Consider the following 21,987-nt stretch of genomic DNA (forward strand, 5'->3'; position numbering starts at 1 on the left):
ACTCTTGCCCACTTTTGCCCCTTTGAACTTTCAAGTCCTCACTGCCGAATTGCTCCCCTGGCTACCATCTCTTGGGCTTGCTAGCTCCTTCTCACCCTTCAAATCTTGTTTAAAATGTCACCACCTCAAAGACATCTCCTTGCCCATCCTATCTAACCTTCTTATTGTATTACTGCTTCCCAGTCTCCACACTTATTTCTTTTCTAGTATTTAGCACTGTGTCAATGCTTTTGTTTGTAATGTGCATTTTCTTAGCATTCTTGCTAAAATGTAAGTTCACCCACCAGGAGTTCCACACTGGTTTGTTCCCCCAAAATTTGTTCCCCCAGTACCAATTAAGTCCCATGTCACCAATCAAATGTACTAAATGAATAATTGTTTATTTAAAATACCATGTTAGTATTCATTATATGCAAGGCCAAGTGCTAAGCACATGGGGGACATGAAGCATATGAAATATAATTCCTGTCTTCAAAGAACTTAGGCTGGAGGTGAGATCAGAGGTAAACACAAATAATTCTAAAATGTGATGGGTTAAGTTCATGCAGAGAGGGACTGAAAAGGTGCTGCAGGAATAACTCAAAGCAATATGGCAAAGCTTGCCGCCTTGGGGGAATGGAGGGACACAGGTGGAGAGAGGCTTGGAAAGTTGCTTTCAGAGCAAAAGGGAACTGGTATTCATGCAATAAGTGAAAGTAACTCAGGGTGCATACAACCATGGGTAATCTCCAGGGCATTAGACACATCTGCAGGCTGGACTCAGTGGAGCCAGGTGGAGTGGGTACCTGAACCCAGCTGCTGCAGCAAGTAAAGTGTTCAAGAGGAAGATGCAGCAGATGATGCCTTCCTCAGCCTCTAGAAGCCTGGGAGCCATATGTGTTTAATGAGTTTTAAAACATATCGCAGACTTAGGGAGAACTTTAGCTGCCTACCCTTGGGTGCCCCTAGCAGTGATCAGGTTCTGTCCTCCTCTCTCCCCTCCAGCTCCCACCCTAAGAGGATTGTGTAAGCTTCAGGTTAAACTAAATCCTGATGCTCCTGAAGCAAATGGTACTTAACTTTCTACTCCAAGAGACAACTGGCTTAGAAGAGCTGCCTTTTCTGCCTTTATTTCTTCTGGACTCCCTTCTGGTCCTCTGTGGGGTGAAGTGTTCACACTCAACATTCCTACTTCCTGTAAGAATCTACAGTCAACAATTTCTCAGAGGAGAAGGGAATCACTTGTCAGGCAGTAAATATAAAATACAATTTACTGGTTAGAATGCAATATCCTTCTGGAAGAAGGAGGTCTTTGGGAAGGGCACATGTAAATGTGAAGCAAGGCAATACTACTAAGGATGTGACAGTGGGCTTTGTCATGAATACATTTGTGGAAGAATTCATTTAGAAAGCAGTGTTTTTGAAGGCTGAAAGAGATAATATATTAAAATGCATAGCACCATGGTTGCCACATGGCAAACAACCAGTTACTATTAGCTACTGCTACTACTACTACTATTATTATTGTTAATATTTTCACATTGCTTGTGGAAGTGAAAATCTCCCTAGCATCTAGAACAAGACTGTGCCCTTCTTAACCAGTTGCTGCTGTGTTGGCTAAAGGGGCTTGGAGTAAGGATAATGAAGAAAGGAGATTCCACATGGCTGAAGGTGGCTGGAGGAGAAAGGCCACAGAGAAAGGAGCAAGAGAAAAAGGGGGAAAATAGTAGCTACTATGGAAAGTGGAATGTGAACATTGGATATTTAAGAAGGCTTTGTAGCATGATAAGGATAAGACTTTTCATAGCTCTCCTTATTAGACGATACATTAATTGATAGAATTTCTAGAGTGGACCTGGTAGGGTTACCAGACATGGTGACATTAAAGACGGGCTTCAATATAGGGTCTGAGCTAAAGACGCTGAGTGGCCCTCAGTCATACCCATGGTACAAATGAATATTATGTCAGTTTCTTAGGGCTACCATAACAAACTACCACCAATTTAGTAACTTAAAACAACAGAAATTTATTCCTCTACAGTTCTGAATGCCAGAAGTCCAAAATCCCACTTCTCTGGGGGCTTAAGGGGATGATTTGCTATATCCTTCTTCCAACTCCTCATTGCTCCTGGCATTCCTTGACTTGTGGCCTCAACACTCCAACCTCTGTCTCTGTGGTCACATTGTCTTCTCCTCTTTCTACAAATTTCCCTCTGACTTTCAATTATAAGGATACTTATCACTGGATTCGGGACCCACCTGAATAACCCAGGTTGATCTTATTTCAAGATCAATTGTAAAGACCTTTTTTCAAAATAAGGAAAGATTCACAAAATCAAAGAATTGAGACATGGGTATATCTTTGGTCAGGGCAAAGGAGGAGAGTGGGGGACACTATTAAGCCCAGTACAAATATCCTACAGTTCTGAGGTTAAATGACTTGCCAAGGGTCTCAGTGCCAGAAGACAAAGGGGCTGAAAGAAATCTCAATATAGAAATCTGAGAAACAGGAAAAAGACTTACTCAAGACAATACAATAAATACTAAACAGATTCAAGGCTTCTCTCTTTACCAGTCTTGAATGGTTTTGTTCAAGAATTAGAATAATATGGGTATTTTCTATAATATTCAGAAGATGTTTTTGGGTAACTGAAAAATTTTAGGGTTGTTGACTTTTGTTTGTTTGTTTGCAATTGAGATATACAATCTGAGACTCAACTCAAGAAACCTTTTTCTAATGAAGATTTTTTTTTTCTAATGAAGATTTTACAAGATAGTTTATAAGAAGATAAAGAAATGGAATTGCCAATGCACCATGTCAGCATTGAAATGGAAAGGGAAATGATTTCTATATAACGTGGCCTCCATCCTTATAATCACCAAAAATCATTCTTCTGTTTGTATAGTTATTTGCTTATTCCCTCAACAAATCTAAGACCTACCCCATGCCAGGTAGGGTGCTTGACTAGGGAAATATTAATGAACAAAATGAATGTATTCCTTATCTTTGTGTAATTTACTATAATATGAAGACAGACATCAATAATAATAAAACAAGAGAGTGCTATTTTGAAATTTGAACACTTCTATGAATAAGAGTGCTATGAAAGAGTCTATTACTGATTATTCTATTTTAGGTAGATGAATTAGATAAGGTCTCTGAATTAAGAGGAAATGTCCTAAAGGGGCTAGTGGGCTTGTCATGTTCTTTAGAACAGTAGAAGGCCAATGTGCCCAGAATTTAGAGCTGGATGGGAAGTGAGTGGTATGAGGTTGTAGAGGTGGGCAGATGCTACTTTTCATCTTACAATCCAGAGGGGAAAAAGTGTAAATAAAACTCAAAGTACAATGAATTTTAGTGTTTTAAGTATGCGTGTTAGGGGAAGAGAGACTGTATGTTTTTTAAGTCTCTCTGTAGAGAAGATATTATGGGAGGGCAAGAGTAAAGCAAGAACCTATTAGGAGTCTATAGTACTGGTCTGAGCAGCAGATGGTAGTGGTTTGGGCAGGAGGTAGATTTTATAACCCTTGGTTTATATACCAAATGTTGGACATGATAAAAGAGAAGTCAGGAGCAAATGGATGGATGGTGGTGCCATTTATAGAGATGATGGAGAATAAGGAAGAACAGAATGCTGGGGAGGATAGTAGAGCCAGAGTATTAAGAGTTATTGTAGTGCCATGTTAAGTTGGAAAAACCTATGAAACCTCAAACAGAGACGTCAAATCAGACATTGAATATATGAGTTTAGAGCCCAAGACCTTGGTCTAAGCTGGAGATATAATTTAAGAATCATCAGCCTATAGATGGTATTTAAGAAAGCCAGGAGAATGGACAAAGTCATCTAAGGACGAAGGATCAGGTACTCTCTCAGGAAATAGATTGGCATCTCATTCTGGCCTGATTGAAGCCTGAGTTCTTTTTTTTTTTTTTTTTTAAGATTTATTTATTTGAGACAGAGAGCATGCACATGAGTGGAGGAGAGGCAGAGGGAGAGAGAGAATTTCAAGCAGACTGCCTCCTAATGTGTAGCCCAACACAGGGCTTGATCCTAGGATCCTGAAATCATGACCAAGAAGAAATCAAGAGTTAGACACTTAACTGAGCCACCCAGGCGCCCCTTAACCCTGAATTCTCATCAGTTTTGTACTTTATCCTTTTCTAGCATATAAGTAAATTGCTCTCTTTGCTCTGAGATCTCTAGACCCTCAAACTTCACATGACTAAAACATAGCAGTTCATACAAATGATTTTACATACAGAAATCAGAAAATATCTAAGGACAGCCAGCATCTGATAAAGGGCTTGGCCATGACTTGTAGTGCAATCCTTCACAAGAATGGAGTTTAACCAGCCACTTGGGGTTCTGATGGGTGTCACCATCACTTCTCCTTCAAAATATTACATGGATCACATAGATGGAATTTGTACTTGATGAGGCGTAATTGCATTAAATAAACAGATTTCTCCCCTCTGGACAAGCTCATGTTTATTATGTAACTCCCTCCCGCTTGCTTAGTGGAAAGAGCTTGACAGAACTATCTGGTATCTCTAACTCAATTAGATATGTGAGATATGGACAAAATGTGACTATACAAAATTTAGCCCACAGGAAATCTCCTTTAACAATATTTGGTGAGATTAGATAGATGAGAACTACTTAAAGTAGTTTTTACCTTTTCCTGTTTTTATATTCCTGGTTCCTACTTTATGTTAGTACCTGCCTCAGTATAAGTCAGTCTAAATGGTTGGTGATTCACTCTTCATCTCTGACCTCTCCTCCCATCATTATCTCCATGAATCTTTACACCCTGCTACACAGTCTTCTTTCAATTTCTCAAACACACCAAACTCATTCTGACCTCAAGGCCTTTGCTTTTGCAGTTCTCTCTGCCTGGAGCACCATTTCCCCATATTTTCATGTGGCTTGCTTCTTTTGGAATCAGATTTCAGTTCAAATGTCAGTTTCCCTTAGAAGCCTTCTCTGACCACCCAGACTAGAGGAGACTCTATTTATTTCTATCCCTAATATGCATGGCCTGAATACTTCCCCAAGTTCCTTATTCATTTATTTGCTTTTTATTTTGTTATCATATCCCTCCCACTCAAACAGAAGCTCCTTGAGGATTAAGCCCTCATCTGTCTCATCCTTCTGTATCCCCAGCCTAGAAGATACTCACTCAACGAAAATTGGTTTAATGAATACAGGTAGCATTGTAACTTTTGATTATATGTCAACTCCTTTGCTTAAAGCTTTACACTTACCTCAATATATCCTCATCAAAAACCTTTATGAGGGGGTGGTTATTATTTTCTCAACATCATATAGCTGGCTGCCAAGAAAGCCAGAAACAAAAGCCAAGCCTGCCTAATATCTAAGCTCTTTTTGTTTACTACCACTATGTTCTGCAGTACTTTGAGAATGGATAAAATTTATGACAAAATAAGATAGTGGGAATTTTTTTCAACCTTGAATTCCTTTCCACCTAGCTGAAGTACAGTCAGTATAGTGCCATTCATTCATTCATTTATTCATCCATCCATCCATCCATCCATTCATTCAAGAAATATGTCTTGAGCATCTGTTCTGATCAACACTGTGGAGTACTGGGGACTCCCAGATAGAGGGGCTTGAAAGTAGTGTTCAGCTCTCTTTTTTCATTTACCATTTCAACAAATAAGTAGTGAGTACCTACTATGAGCCAGTCATTGTTTTAGTATCTGGTCCAACTTGCTTTGTCTACCCATCCCTCAATGCCTGCCTCTTCATCTCCTCACCACCTGTCTTGCTTTGTTCCATTTCTGTATTGCAAAAAAGTTTATTTCATGTGGCCAAAGAACTGCCACAGTTGGCTCCAAGATTACATCATCCCAGCCCAGCAATGACAAATCAAAGAGCCTCTATCTCTTCCTTTTTCCTAAATTATAAATCCCATAAAAGACTTAGTCAGCTCAGGTTTGGGTCATGTGACTTTCCTTGAACCAATAATTGTAGCCAAAGGAATACAGTGCTCAGAAGAGGCAGATCTGGATCACCTGCCTCCCTCAGTGGTCAGCAACCCCATTGAATCACATGGCGGGAACAGCAGGGAATCAGTTGCTCAGAGAAAGGAGTTAATGTAGGATAGATGAAACAGTAAATATTAATCTCTTTCTTTTTTAAGATTTTATTTATTTATTCATGATAGACACAGAGAGAGAGGCAGACATAGGTAGAGGGAGAAGAAGGCTCCTCTCAGGGAGCCCAATGGGGGACTTGATCTCAGGACCCTGGGAACAAGGCCTGAGCCAAAGGCAGGTCCTCAACTGCTGAGCCACCCATGAATCTTGACATACTATCTTGATTCATCTGCTACCCACCAGATCCTTAGGAACAGAGATGTAGTCTCTTTAATTCACCACTGTTTTCATCATGCTGAAGACAGTTCCTAGGACATAGCTCCTAAAAAACTGTCTATTGTATTGATAGGATGAATTAAAAGAAGAACATTATATTATCTGGGGAAAAAAAAGCATGATTTGCTTTATAACATACTTCATAGTGGGTTACTAATGTTACTGTTACATCACACTATTGCTGAGGACTATTGATCTAGGGAGTGGGAATACTAATACTTCTGCTGCATAACCTACCAGGCTTTCTTCATGATTAAATGCTATTAGATTGTGAAAGGGCTTTGAAAAGTATTAAACAACATACAAAAACAAGGCATTTTGTTGTTAATAGCCAGCTAGGAAATGAATGATCAGCAAAGTTGTCTAAATAGGCTCTTAACAGGGTATGGTAAAAAAAAAAAAAAAGGAAATTTATAAAGTTTTGAATGGCAAGAAATGCTTAGGTAGCAAAAGGTAATTTTCTTAAATGATTTTTTTAAGAGTTTATTTATTTATTCATAAGAGACACAGAAAGAGAGAAGCAGCAGGAGACACAGGCAGCAGGAGAAGCAGGCTCCATGCAGGGAGCCCCACGTGGGACTCAATCCTGGGACTCCAGGATCACACCCTGAGCCAAAGGCAGATGTTCCACTGCTGAGCCACCCAGGTGTCCCTGAAATGATGGGTTTGAGAAGAATAAATCACCAATGAATATTGATGCAAAACATTTAGGAAGCCTGGACATACTTTTGAGTAAGAGATACTTTTAAGAGTGACTCCAGCAGAAATAAGAAAATGCTAAGCACGAACCTATTCACTTAATTCTTCTAACTAATCAGAATGAGGAAGTCTGGGCTCACAATTCCCTCCCACCAGGTACCCTCAGCTGTTTTCAAGGCAGGGCATAAGCACTTCAGTTGTACATTTAATACTTTACATCTCATCACGTTAGCCTAGGTGCCACCCTCCTGGAAAATGACAAGTGGAATGAAAGCCAGACTTCTGTCCATAGGCCAATTCTTATCAATCACTGAATGAGTTAAGGCACAGATAAATTGCTGTCATGGAGACCAAGCACAAGAGCTTAGGAAGCAAGCCTGTGTATCCCTCACAGTCTAAAAGTAGGGGAGTGGTCTAGGGCAGGTGAGCAGCTCCACAAGGTCATTCTGAATCACAGCTCTGCCATCCTCAACATGTGGCTTCCAAGGAAATGCCTATACTGTTTCCCAGCCAACAGGAAGGAGCCTAAGAAGAAAAGTCCTGACAAGCAGATTTATCTTTATGGAGATGAGTGATAATTTTCAAATATCAGTCCCAGGTATATTTCATTGGCCCTTAGTCCCTTATCACACATAACCCCAAGGGAGACTGGGTACTGAAACAACCAGTTGGACAGCCATGTATACAAATGGCATTTAGGGCAAGGGGAAGGGGTTATTTCTAGGAAAAGGGGACTGTGGACCCTGGGGAGACAGACTAATAGTATCTACTGTGTCATGCATATACGGAGTTTATGCCATGTTTGAGACTTTTAACTATGTATAAGACAATGGCCTGCATTCCAGAAAGCAAGACACACTATCACATGTAGCAGTAACTCTCACATAATGTAAAGTCTGACAAGGAGTAGATATAAACCCAGTGTTTTAAAAGTTTAAGGAAGAAGAGAATAACTTCCCTCTGAGTGAAGTTGAGGAAAAATTCTTGGAGGAGGTAAGATTTGAAATGGACACTTAAGATTGAATAAAACTCTAAATAGGGGGCAGCCCCGGTGGCCCAGTGGTTTAGCGCTGCCTTCAGCCAGGGGTGTGATCCTGGAGACCCCGGATCGAGTCCCACATTGGGCTCCCTGCACAGAGCCTCTCTCTCTCTCTCTCTCTCTCTCTCTCTCTCATGAATAAATAAATAAAATCTTTAAAAAAAAAAAAGAACTATAAATAGGAGTTAGGGAAAAGGGCTGGGAAAAGGGAGAGCTAGGCCTTTAGTCAGTATGGCAGAAAGAGCTTGTGTCCCAGCCAGAATCATTTTTATACATAGAACCCTTTGAGAACCATCCAGCAATGCCACCCTCCCAAAAGAAGAATAACTACATAAAAGTAGCTATTGTTGGTCATCTCTCCAAATCCATTCTCTATTTCCTTAGTGAAGACAATTCTAACTCTTATTTGAGCATATTGCCCTCTGTAGCCTTCTTTAGAGATGTATGTAATTGTGTGACCAACTTTGGGCCATTGAGATATAAGTGGAAGCCTTGTATGCAACTACTGAGAAGTATTTGTGAAGAAATAGCTTTCCTTTGTACCTCCTCTGTCCTGCTACCTGGAATTCAGATGAGCTCTGGTAGCCATATTGGGTCAGAAGGATGAGAGCCACCCCTGAAAGTGGTAGAGCGGAAGTTAAAATTAGCCTGCTTTTCTGGTGATTCTATAAAATTCCCTGAGTAGAAAGCCATGAACTGCTACCTCCAGACTTCTTTAAAGCAAAAACAAACAAAAAAATGTTTAAGCAACTGTGATCTGGGGTTTTATATCACATTCAATCACACCAAGTCCTCACAAGCACAAGCAGCTTGCAAGCCCCAGCTGATGCTATATCAAACTTAACAATGCATGGCGGTTAAATAAAAGCACATTAGCGCCCTATTGCTACCATACCTGTTACCACAAACTTAAGAGACTTAAAGCAACACAACTTCATTTATCTTAAAGTTTTATATGTCAGAAGTCCAACTGGGTCTCAATAAGCTAAAATTAAAGTGTCAACAAGGTGTTTTCCTTTCAGGAGGTTTTTGGGGAAAATCCATTTCCTTTCTCATTCAGGTTGTTGGCTGAATTTAGTACTCTACAGTTATAGGACTGACAGCCCCCATTTCTTTGCTTGTTTTTAGCTAAGGACTATTTCCAACATCTAGAGGCTACCCACATTCCTTGATTCATGGTCCCCTTCCTCCATCTCCAAACCCACCACAGTGGATCAATCTCTCTCACATTTCTAATCTCTCCTGTCTTCTTCCAACACTGCATATCTCTGCCTGCCTCTTCCATGTTTATGGACCCATGTGATTACATCAGGCCCATCCAGATGATCCAGGATAATCTCCCTCTCTTAAGGTCTGTAACTTTAATTTTATCCTCAAAGTTCCTTCTGCTATATAATGTAACAAATTGACAGATTCCAGTGATTAGAGCATGGACACCTTTGTGGGTCATTATTCTGTCAGCCATAGTTAGAGAATATGAAGTTCCCTCAGTGTACCCTCATTCTCCTGTCAATTTATTTTTTTAAAAGATTTTATTTATTTATTCATGACAGACACACAGAGAGGGAGAGAGAGAGGCAGAGACACAGGCAGAGGGAGAAGCAGGCTCCATGAAGGGAACCCGACATGGGACTCGATCCCGGGTCTCCAGGCTGGGCTGAAGGCTGTGCTAAACTGCTAAGCCACCTGGGCTGCCCTCTCCTGTCAATTTAAGATCTTGTTTCAACTGTCCTCCTCATTTACAGGTATAATGACCCAAGAGGCCATCCGTACTGGATGCCTAGGGTCCTTGGTAGCCTCAACACAGTCTGGAATCCTGGCCTCCTCTATTTCTCAGGAGTAATGCAGTGTCTTTGCCTGATCTCCAAAAAAATCAGGACAGTGCATCGACTAATAAGAATGTCTAGTAGATATTTGATGGGCCAAGTTACAGACTAAATTTGGTGAACACTGGGAGTTTTTTCAGGGAGATATGGGCTAATACTGTTGTCTGTCTCTAACTTTCCTTAAGACCTGACGCTGAAAGAGCCTGAGAAACTCTGAAAATTTTCCTAGGTCTGCAGAGTGGGTTGAAAGAACAAGTTCCTTACAGATTATTTCAGGTTGGATTTGAAAATAGGATTGAAAAATGGATGTATTATACCCAAGGCAGTAATTTCAGAGAGAAGAGAGAGAAGAAAACAAATGACCCTTCAGGAAAATGAAGAGATAGAGTACCATCTAAATTATCCGGATGGAACTGGGAAGTCATCTGATTGGTAGTGCTCTCCTTAAAAACCCATTGTGGCTTGATTTTTGTACTTTTTCCTTCATGTACTTTGAAGGAGAGAGGCATTTCAGTGTGAAGTCAATGGAATGTAAGCTCCAAGAAGACAAGGACCTTGTCTGTCCTTTTTTCCTTTAATCCTCAGGTCTCAGAGTCCTGAGTAGTAATAAGTATAGAGTAGTAATAAGTATATATTTGTATGAATAAATGAATGAATGCAATATTGATTAACTGATGGCCATCCAAAGTCTTCCTTCCGTCTTTCTTCCCCATAAGTCAGTGTAGCCTTATGGTTAAAAACTCATGCTCTAAAATCACACATGGAATCAGGCCAACCTCTACCACTTATCCTGCCAGTGTGTTCCCTGGAAACTTACCTGAGTCTGTTTCCTGTCTGCAGCATATAACCAATAATTACTACTTGGCTTTGTGAGGTTTCATTGAAATAATAGATAAATAGTGCTTAGTGAAGTTCCCGATAGTCAATGTTCACTCTTAATGTTAGTCCAAACCATCTGCTAATGCCAAAGTGGTCTTGCCTTGATCATCACACTTAATTTCCAGCCTCCTACCTGCCTTTGCTTGTGCCAGTTATCCTGTTCCTTTAGCATTTCATGCACACATATGAATATATATATGTATATGTGTATATATATATATGTACACAAACATATGCAAATAGCACAGGAGTCAAAACCAACTTCTCCATGAAGCCAGCTGTTATCAGAAGTCATCTCTTCACTTTAGAATTCTTAGATGCTGATTAAGTCATTTTTGTATTTATCACATACCAATGCCTAGCACAGTGTCTGGCATATAATAAAGGAATCTAACACGTTTTGAACAGATGGATGGATGGATGGGTGAATGCATGGATGGAAACTTATGTTCTCTGGCAGCTCCACGGGAATTTATTTATTTTTATATCCACCCTTGTCACACAGTGCCTGACCCACAGTAAGGGCTCACTAAATGTTGGTTGGATGGGAATAAAGGGGAAGAAAAATTAGAAAAAGAAAATAAAGACCAATGCCCACCTGGACCCATTCTCCTTTCAGGGCATTCTGTTGAAAGGAGTTATTGAGGAGAAAAGCAGGGAGTTGACAGCCACTCTCTGGACTCTCTCCCAGGGCCTTTTTAGAACAGGAAAGTTAATTATGGAACCAGATTAACAGTTTCTTTTTTGATACAGTCAAAGTAAAACCAGCAGGATGCAATTTAGCTCTTCCCCACTTTCCAAATAGCAGCAAATTTTCATACAAAACAAAGAGACACTTGAATTGCAAATTACTTAGAGAATCAGCTAGCAACCCCAACGGAAGAATATTTCTGCTACTTTCAAAACCAAGCTGTTGCCTTTTCAGGTTTAACCATGTAGTGGGACCTTCACAAAGGCCTGGCGTCTTGCTGTTTCAACTCTGGGCCAAGTGGGGAGGAGGAGTGAATCACTGAGGCTTACTGAAACGGCATAGTCATTTTGCTCAGAACATTTTTCTCTTCTCCACATTGTCTCTAACTCTCAAATCATTAGTCTCCACCCACAGAATTGGGGCTGATGATGTGTTCTCAGAGGTCATCTCATCCAAGAGTGGCAAGAGCAAATGCCTAAAAAGGCAGGCAGGTATGTGAATGAATGAAGCAGGTGATCAGGATATATGTATATGTCCACTAGGAAGTGAATGAGGACTGGGATAAACCCATAAAACCACCATTGCCATGTGAGAATGCTGGCCCATTGTCAGGGGTTGCTAGACAATTCTGACAGGTCTGTAATCTGGATTCCAAGTTGAAATATCCTTCTTTTTAGTGTTGGCAAAGAAAAAATACCATCTATTGGCTGGATTCAGCTTGTAGGCCACTAGTTTACAACTTCTAGTCTACTTCAACTTCCTTTCTCAATAGATGGAAGAACTGAGGTAGGGAGAAGGAAATCATTTATGAAAATTCACCAAGTGACAGTCTTCTGACTTCTCCTCTATGCCTAGTGGATTATATGACATAGTCCCCCTTAAGACATCTCTTCTGCAGGACACAGAGCAGCTATAGTCTCACAAGAGTATTTAGAAACCTTGTCTTTCTGATTTAAATAAATAAGTCCTATTTTTCACAGAGAATTTACAGGATGCATCAAGGATAGGGAAATAATAAAGAAATTGCATGGGACACCTGGGTGGCTCAGCGGTTGAGCATCGACCTTTGGATCAGGGCGTGATCCCAGGATCCAGGTCTGAGTCCTACATCCCTGTGAGGAGCCTGCTTCTCCCTCTGCCTATGTCTCTGCTTCTCTGTGTGTGTGTGTGTGTCTCTCATGAATAAATAAATCTTTAAAAAAAAAAAAAGAAATTGCACATAATGTGATTTTATTTCTGGAGGGACCCAGAGATGGGAACCTGACTAGAAACAGGCTGCTTCCAGACACAGCCACTGGAGGGCAAGGTAGCATCTCAATCCGGTTAGCCCCAAATAGGTCAAAGGAACGTTAGGACAAGGATTGCAAATGTGTATGCTCACAGAGGCCAGGCAGGTGGCAGAAATGAGTAAAAAGAGGCCAGATGGGGAATAGGGTGAAGGAAGAAAATACATCTAAAGGACTCAGATATGAGTCAGATTTGGCCCATGTCACCTTGTGGCAATGCATAGTTGACAGTCCTTTTGATTTTTTTCAAGCAAAGCTTGAAATCTAAGTTTTTATGTAAAATTTCTCAAAGTTTAATTGTAGCTCAAAAAAAGTGTGAGTCAAACAAAATATAGGGGGAGTGGGATTTGTGTTCAGGCTTCCTCTTTGTGATCTTTGCTTAGTGACTCACTGTCCGTAGACGAGTCACTACACAGGTCACTCTGCTGAGCAAAGAGTTTTCAGTCAGGCTGGTCACAGACCAGCAGGCAAGGCTGGCATGAGGATGATGGAGGAAGCAGAGATGGTCCATAGACTTAGTGCAGAAGTCCCCTGGGGGGAAGTGGGCTTCAACAAGAGCCAGCCTATATCCTGGAAAGACCCTTAGGAAAGAAGATATGCACAAATCCAAAACATCTATTGTGGCCTTTTATTGTACGTGTATATATGTGTATGTGTGTGAGTATACATAACCATCTTTATCTTACTAAAATAATAGATTATCTCCCATGGTAACACTGTGAAAGATTCATCCATTTTCTCAAAAGCAGAAATGTTAAAGTCAGTAAAGATAGCAATGGATATATGTGTCAGTTCTTCCCATTTTACTGTAATGAATCACTGAATGAGTAGAGTGGAGCAATGGAAGGAGCCCTTGATTTAGAGATCTTGGACCTCTCTACCTACCTTAAGGCTTCTCTGAGCCTCCATTTCATGCTTTGTAAAGTGAGAATTATAATATCTGACCCACCTTCCTGTATTAGTGAAGATTCTTGATTGGGAGAGACAGAAAATCCAATGAGCTTAATCAAAAGCATGTGTGAATTGATTCACATGAGTGGAAAGTTCAAGCATTTAAATCATAGCTGGACCCAGGTACCCAAATAATATCAGGGCTTGGTACCCCTAACTCAAAATGAATGTAGTCTTCATTTTCCTTGTTGGAGCCAACAACTCCAGGTGTGGTTCCACACCATTCTAAGTACAGTCAAAAGAGGTTTTCTCTTCCCTACATTTTCCACATGAATTTCAGGACTAACTTTCACTGGCTTGCATCAGGCCCTATGTTTATTCCTGAGCCAATCAATGTGGCAAAGAAAATGAAATGCAGAGTGTACTGGATAGGCCAGTACACATTTTATGGAGCAATTAGGCATTAAGCTGGAGTCTATGCAAACATGATGTTTACATTCTGGAGGGTAGCAGATAAAGTAGTAGATTTGATTCTCTGATAGGAATAAACTGTTCTTATTGAAACAACTTCCTAGGAAAATGTCCAGATCTATGGAGTTTGTTTGAAGCTGGAGCCATGCACCTGGAGAGAGGAAGACAAAATACTTGTTTACTGCCTGATGCCAAAATGAGATGGTATATTTTGTATATATTTTCTCTCTGTCTTGCAGGCTTGCCTTGATTAAAGAATTGGAACTGGTGATACCTGTTTCAAAGAAAACAATAGTGTAAAGAGTGAGTAGTTCTCTTATTATTGTTTGGTTCTAGAATATGGACTGCTCTCTGATGCCAAGATGAACTTTATTAAACTATCCTTCCTTCCTCCAGATCATTTAGGCAAACATCAACTGACTTCACTATTAAATCAGATGCCAAGTATATGGCTTAAATTTCTCTTCCTGCCCCCCCGCCCCCCACACACACACCAGAGCAATATAGGAACTACCACGGTACAGACCACATAAGGTGTGGCTGGCTGCTAGTAATAAAATACAGACTCAAGATGTCTTAAAAAATAAAAAAGTAAAGAAAAGCTAAAAAAAAAATTATTAGTGCTCAGAATAAGAAGTCTTAAAGTAGGACAGATCCATAGTTGGTTAATTAACTAAAAAATGTCACCACAATCTGGATTCTAACCTCTTCAAGTTGGCTTTTTCATTTATTTTTTTTTTTAGCAGGCTTTCCAAAATTCCCCCACAAGGTTTTTACTCACATTCATTGGTAAGAAGCCTGTCATACACCCTTACTTAAATCAATCCATTGCAAAGCAGATGGGACCACTCTGATTGACTTAGACCAAACATGAGTCCTTTCCTGGGGCTAGGGATGGTACCCACATCCTGTGAAGCACATGGTCACATAGAATAGAGTGTATATCTGAACAAAATTAAAGTCTTGTTTTAAAGGATAAAGGAAGGAGGAATGGTTATTGTAAAGGCAATCAATGTTATTTGCTGTAAGGCAAAGCTATGCAAGTCTTAGTGATATTGCCACCAAGATGAAAGCTCGTACAGGTGCCTAAGTTCCAAAATATCATATGCTCCATAACTGGAGAAAAAGCAGGCACCTAACCTTGGCTAAGCTCCCCGAAAGTCATTGATAAATTGGAGAAATATTAGAAATACCTGTGACTCTGGATATAAAATCCAAGGCATTATTATACCATATGCAGACTGTTTCTTCAATTTGCATAATTATATACTCCTCAAAAACTAAGCATTGCTGCCTATTTAAAAAACAAACTACAAAGCAGTATTAAACATACATTGCTAATTTGTTTTTTTAATTTACGTGGGATCTTCACAAAGACATGCACAACTCTATAGATACCGAAGCTTAATAAAACCTTCTACCTGTCTGAAGAGAAATCAACAGGAAAAGAAAAGCTAAAACCAAAATTTTTAGCTAAAGAATTTGATTTGATACCTGAAAATTACCAGTAAGAGACCATTCTATTAAACTCACTCTAAAATTCACTGTTATATGTGCTAACATCATTCCAGTGTAGGTGATTGCTTTGTGCAGCCAAAAAAGATAACATTTCCTTAGAGTTCCCCCATTCTGTTTGAGTCACCTATGAGCTATGAGTGTTCTTACATTTGAATATTTATAGGAAGTGATTGAAGAGATGCAGACAGACTTTCTTGCCCCCAAATCTATTAGTGATCTACCTAAAACATCCACACAAATCCCTGACTGAGGCTTTGAAGGTCTCAGCTATAATAAAATATGTTACTTGGCCAAGGTGTACTATTTTTAGACACTTCAGTTTGAGTTCATCTGTTAGCCCCAGTGATGACTGATACACAGGATACAGATGTGTATTCACATCCAGAGAAGTCCTCCTGGAGCTATATTAGAAACCATATATACAAGCATAACTCAGAAATACTACGGGTTCAATTCTAGACCACCAAAATGAAGCAAATTGAATGAGTGCTTTGGTTTCCTGGTGCATATAAAAGTTATGTTTATACAAAGCTATAGTCTATTAAAAGTGCAATAGCATTATGTCAGAAAAAACAATGTGCATTCCTTAACTTAAAATACTTTATTACTAAAAAGTGCCTAGCCATCATTGAGCTTTCAGAGTCTTAATCTTTTTGCTGGTGTAAGGTCTTGCCTTGGTGCTGGTGGCTGCTGATAGATCAGGGTGGTGGTTGTTGAGAGTTGGAGTGGTTGTGACAATTTTTTTTAAATAAGACAAGAATGAGGTTTGCCTCTTTAATTCACTCTTCTTTTCACAGTTTCTCTGTAGCTTGTGTTTCTGTTTGATAGCATTTTACCCACAGTAGAACTTCTTTCAAATTTGGAGTCAATCCTCTCAAATCCTGCCACTGCTTATCAATGGAGTTTATGTAAATATTCTAAATCACTTGTTGTCATTTCAACAATCTTCACAGCATCTTCACCAGGAATAGATTCCATCTTAAGAAACCACTTTCTTTGCTGATCCATAAAAAGCAACTACTCATTCATTTGTGTTTTATCATGAGATTGCAACAATTCAGTCCCATCTTCAAGCTGCACTTCTCATTCTAGTTCTCTTGTTATTTCCACCACATCTGCAGTTACTTCTTCCACTAAAGTCCTCAACCCCTTAAAGTCATCCATGAGGATTGGAATCAACGTTTTAAAAAATCGTGTTTGTGTTGTTATTTTGACCTCTTCTCATGTATCATGAATATTCTTAATGGCATCTAGAATGATGAATCCATGTCAGAGGTTTCGATTTACTTTGCCTAGATTAATGAGAGGAATCACTATCTATGGCAGCTACAGGCTTGTGAAATATATTCTTAAATAACAAGACTTGAAAGTAAAAATTACTTGGACTGTAGAATGGATATTGTGTTAGCAGGCATGCAAACAACATTAATCTCATACATATCCATCAGAACTCTTGGGTGCACTGTCAATGAACAGTAATATTTTGGTAAAAATATTTTTTTCTGAGTAGTAGGTCTCAACAGTGGGTTTAAAATATTCAGTAAACCATGTTGTAAACAGATGTTCTGTCATCCAGGCCTTGTGGTTCCATTTATAGAGCACAGGCAAAGTAGATTTAGCATAATTCTTAAGAGGTTTAGGATTTTCAGAAGGGTAAGTGAGCATTGGCTTCAACTTAAAATTACCAGCTGTATTCGTCTCTAAAATGGAAAGTCAGCCTATCTTTTGAAGCTGTAAAACCAGTCATTGACTTCTCCTCTCTAGCTACCAAAGTTCTAAATGGCATCTTCTTCCAACGGAAGCCTATTCTGTGTACATTGAAAATCTGTTTTTTAGTGCATCCATATGCATTAATTATCTTAGATCATCTAGGTAACTTGGTGCAGCTTCTATATCAGCACTTGCTGCTTCACCTTGACTTTTATGTTACGGAGATAGCTTCTTTCCTCAAACCTCAAGAACAACTGCTGCTAACCTCAAACTTCTTCTGCAGCTTCCTCACCAGCCGCAGCCTTCACAGAATTGAGAGTTAGGGCCTTGCTCTGGATTAGGCTATGACTTGAGGAAATGTTGTGGCTGATTTGATCTTCTATCCAGACTACTAAAACCTTCTCCATATCATCAATAAGGCTATTTTACCTTCTTATCATTTGTGTATTCACTGGAGTGGCACTTTTAATTTCTTTCAAGAGCTTTTTATTTGCATTTACAACTTGGCTAACTGGTCAAAGGTACCTACCTTTCTACCTGTCTCAGCTTTTGACATGCCTTCCTCACTGAGCTTAATCAGTTTTAGCTTTCAATTTAAAATGAGAGACATGTGACTCTTCCTTTTACTTGAACACTTAGAGGCCACTGTGGGATGGGTTATTAGTTGGCCTAATTTCAATATTGTACTTCAGGGAACAGAAAGGCCTGAAAGGAGGGAGAGAAATGAAGGACCAGCCAGTCAGTGGAGCAGTTAGAACATATACAACATTTATTGATTGTTTGACATCTTATAGTGGCATGGTTTGGGGCACCCCAAAATAACTACAATGCTAACAACAAGGATTACTGATCACATATCACCATAACAAATACAATAATAATGAAACAGTGTAAAATATTTCTAGAATTACTGAAATGTGACACATACACATGAAATGAGCCAATGTTGGAAAAATGGTGCCAATAGACTTGCTCATAAACCCTAGGTTGTCACAAAACTTTAATTTGTAAAAAACACATTAGCAAAACAAAAAATGAAATGAAGTAAAATTAGGTATGCCTATATAAATGTATTTATATGTATCTATATATAAAATAGGGATAAAGATATGGAAAACACAATACATATATGTACAATGTTAGGTAAGTGAATTCCTTTTAATACAAGTTATTCTATAACCTGCTTTTTAAACTCATCAATACATTACAGACATCTCTCCATGGCAGTATACATGTATTTGTGTACACATCACTTTTTTTTTTTTTACCATAGATTAACATTATATCTCAGGAATGAATGGTAATCTATTTATTCAATTCCCTACTCCACCATATCTGTCTTTGCAAGTTTCTATTGTTGCTGTTTTAAATTACACCAAACATTCATGTGCACAGGGATCTATCTCCACACATATGGTTATCTTTTTAGTCAAGCTCCTAGAAGGATGATCCCTGGGTTAGTGAAGTCAACCAGCTATGTTAAAGGGAGAGTCATAAAGGGCTAGACTCCTGATGCTGGACATGGGTTATCAGATCATGGGCCCTTTGGGGCTTCTAGGTACACCTGTGAAGCCTTCAGCTCCTAGAGAAGGGAGATGTGAAAAGACAGGAGGAAGAAAATGGGACAAAGTGCATGAACTTTTAACTTTTTTAATGCCACATTTTTATCCTTTGCCATCATGGAACAATAAGGGAAGTATTATTATTACAGGCAATTATACTTATTTTCATGTTTACTTGAGTAATTTCTGTCAATCCCTAGATTGACAATCCCTAGAGTCCTCTAGACTATAAAGTCCCCATGAGTAGAAGTCAGGTCTGGTTTTCTGTTGTTGTTCACTAATGTGTACTGAATGCCTGACATATTTATTATTGTATAGATGTGTTTTGGGGGGTGAGAGAGTGAATTAATTACATAGAAAATATTTCATGATGGAAGGGATTTGAAAGTTCCTAAAGAGTGAAGTGTTGGGACTATATTTTCTTCCTAATCTTCTACCCAATGCCCCGTATGACTTTTGTCTATTATACTCTCTAACCCATAACAATGGAAATAGAATGCAGTACAACTCCAGATGTATCCACTACCTTAGGACAAAAGATAACTCTGTCTCAGGAAGTAGTATATAAAAGCAGATTGTTATAAATGCACCATCCCTGTCAGTCAAGATTTACCTTTAATGTAATTCACTCAACCATTGACCTTAGGGTCAACCTATTTTTATGACCAGCATTTGATTTATTTTTCCCTTATACTTCCTTTTCTAAAACAAGGTAAGGTTCTTTGAGATTATGAAAATCAAGGAAGAAATGGACTTAGAGATGTGACTTTATACTAAATTCTAGCTATGGCAAAATAGTGGGGTTCTATAATGTGCCAATTTGACTTACTCCAAAACACACTAGAAAGATGTCATTTTTTTTCTTTCCATAAATGATTCTTATTTGCCTTTTCTCTTTCCAAAAATGTTTCCTATCACATCATTGAGGGTCTTATCTAAGTTTCTTGAATTCTTGTCATCCTTCCTAGATCAGTGAGGTAGTTTTCATGCTTCCTATGTCTCTTAACATATGTCTGCTATTCTGTGCTCAGCCAAAGAACAAGCTAAACAGAAACACCCTACACTCATCACCAAACAGAGACACCCTACACTCATCACCAAACAATGACTCTATTGGCTCCTGGGCTGCGAGTAGTATTGACCCTAGAAATCCTCAGCTACCCCCAAAGAAGAAGAGAGATTGCTGTTTGACTTTTCAAAGTGGAGTCTGTAGACAAAAAGCATTAGCATTCTCTGGTAGCTTCTTAAAATACAGAATCCCAGGCCCCACCTCAGACATAGTAGGTCATAATATACATTTCTCAAGACCCTTGGGTATTTGGTTATGTACCTTTTAGATCTAAAGGACAATCTCTTGGAGCCATTCTCCCTGATATCTTCCTGTTTCCAAAATATCTCCCTGCTTTAACCAACAAAATGAAGCACATATAAAGCACAGAATAACTAAAAGTGTGTTATTTCAATAGCTCACATCATTATCATATTAGGCAAAAAAATCTTTCATACCAATTTAAGGACCATTTTTTTCTATTTAAAAATAACTACTTAGTCCTAGGGACTTTTCATTATCTTGAAAGCAATTCCCCCCACCCATCCTCTCATCTGTTCAAAAACGGTAGCCTTACAATAAGTTCAAATCATGGTTAAAAATGAGTAGTAAGATAAATTGATCTTTGGAGCTCCCAGTTCCTCCTTCTGAGCTATATCCTCTGATCTCTTAAGGATTCCAGTACTCTCACTCTCACTCTTTTACCTCAAGCAAAATCTATTCTTGGTACAGCACACAATGCCAGCCACTTATTTTATATGCTTTCACGGATTTGTTCTAATAATTTTTAGTCATATGTCTCATGATGAAAGAAAGTCTGAGTCTCCCATTAAAGGAATATTACACATGAGGAAGGGTGAAGAGATAAGAAATATTGAACTCTATATTAGAGTTTCCAAGTAAGTTTCATATGAGCAATTGAGAGCTTCCTGGAGCTCTGTGTTAAAACGGATTCTGAAGCTTCATCTGGATTCACTGAAGGGTGGGGGATGCATTATGCTGAATTAGTGATGCCTTCTCTGAGTATGGAAAAAAGATAGAACCATACATCAACCATATAATGTTTCATAGTAACATTTACTAAATCTTTACCTGCCATACATTGTCAAGCTACTTGTATGCTGTCTCAGTTACCTATTGCTAAATAACAAATCACCCCAAAATTTATTGACTTAAATATTATTCATATTTATTATCACATAGTTTTTGAGTATTAGGACTCTTTTAGTAGGTTTCCTGGATTCCTTTTCTCAGAGTTTCCCATAAGGGCACAATCAAGGTATCAACTGAGGCTACCATCTTATTCAAAGGTTCATCTGGGGACAGATTCACTTTCAAGATCATTCATGTGGTTATTGGTAGTACTGAGTTCCTTGATGGCTGCCACACTCAGGATCTCAGTTTCTCACTGGTCATTGTCTAGAGACAATGCTCACTTCCTTGCCAGATTGCTCTCACTATAGGGAAAGCATGCAATAAGAGTGAGAATATTAGCAAAAGATAAGTGACAGTATTTTGTAACCTAGTTATAGAAATGCTAACCCACCACCTTTGCTTATTGTACTTATTAGATATATAAGTCTCTATATCCACTCAAGAGGAAGGTGTGAATACTAGCAAGTGGGAATCACTAAGAGCCCTTTTACAAGCACCTGTCATTCATGCCTTATCCCATTTAATCTCCACCTGACCTCTCAAGATATGTACTATTATAATCCCATGTTTACAAGTGAGGAAGCAGGCATAGAGAGGCAATCATTTATTCAAGATGATATAGCTCATATTCAATGATTCAAGGACAGAGCTGGGATTTTGATCCACGTTCACTTGACATTAAAGCTGATGTGATTGTTGCAACACCTTTTGCCATCTCTAGAATTACTCTACAGAATGATCTTCAAAATGTTTTGACCATGAACCCCTATTAGCAAAAATTAAGATCCCTTACTATATGGATACATATTTATAAAGTACATCTTAATATGTAATTA

The 21,987-nt window shown here is 39.0% G+C and overlaps 1 protein-coding gene across 10 annotated transcripts in view; it reads left to right on the forward strand.

The window, feature by feature from the left end:
• The window catches only part of ATP10B (ATPase phospholipid transporting 10B (putative)), a 252,935-nt gene that overhangs the window by 44,988 nt on the left and 185,960 nt on the right, over positions 1–21,987 (forward strand). For 6 of the 10 annotated variants that reach the window (XM_026007667.2, XM_072756712.1, XM_072756718.1 and 3 more), the window contains exon 2: positions 14,398–14,461. The exons of the other annotated variants lie outside the window; for them this stretch is intronic. The gene's annotated coding sequence lies outside the window, so the exon portion shown is untranslated. The remainder of the gene's footprint in view (positions 1–14,397; positions 14,462–21,987) is intronic. 10 annotated transcript variants of the gene reach the window in all.

Source organism: Vulpes vulpes, chromosome 4 (genome assembly GCF_048418805.1).
Source record: "Vulpes vulpes isolate BD-2025 chromosome 4, VulVul3, whole genome shotgun sequence".
NCBI classification, from domain to species: domain Eukaryota; kingdom Metazoa; phylum Chordata; class Mammalia; order Carnivora; family Canidae; genus Vulpes; species Vulpes vulpes.